Raw genomic sequence first — 762 nt, forward strand, 5'->3', positions numbered from 1 at the left:
TGTGACTGTGGTGGTGCTGTCTGTAGCTGGACATGTTCTCCACCAGGATATGTGACTGTGGTGGTGCTGTCTGTAGCTGGACATGTTCTCCACCAGGATATGTGACTGTGGTGGTGCTGTCTGTAGCTGGACATGTTCTCCACCAGGATATGTGACTGTGGTGGTGCTGTCTGTAGCTGGACATGTTTTCCACCAGGATATGTGACTGTGGTGGTGCTGTCTGTAGCTGGACATGTTCTCCACCAGGATATGTGACTGTGGTGGTGCTGTCTGTAGCTGGACATGTTCTCCACCAGGATATGTGACTGTGGTGATGCTGTCTGTAGCTGGACATGTTCTCCACCAGGATATGTGACTGTGGTGGTGCTGTCTGTAGCTGGACATGTTCTCCACCAGGATATGTGACTGTGGTGGTGCTGTCTGTAGCTGGACATGTTCTCCACCAGGATATGTGACTGTGGTGGTGCTGTCTGTAGCTGGACATGCTCTCCACCAGGATATGTGACTGTGGTGGTGCTGTCTGTAGCTGGACATGTTCTCCACCAGGATATGTGACTGTGGTGGTGCTGTCTGTAGCTGGACATGTTTTCCACCAGGATATGTGACTGTGGTGGTGCTGTCTGTAGCTGGACATGTTCTCCACCAGGATATGTGACTGTGGTGGTGCTGTCTGTAGCTGGACATGTTCTCCACCAGGATATGTGACTGTGGTGGTGCTGTCTGTAGCTGGACATGTTCTCCACCAGGATATGTGACTGTGGT

The sequence above is a fragment of the Salvelinus fontinalis genome, unplaced genomic scaffold, assembly GCF_029448725.1.
Source record: "Salvelinus fontinalis isolate EN_2023a unplaced genomic scaffold, ASM2944872v1 scaffold_0173, whole genome shotgun sequence".
Classification (NCBI taxonomy): Eukaryota; Metazoa; Chordata; class Actinopteri; order Salmoniformes; family Salmonidae; genus Salvelinus; species Salvelinus fontinalis.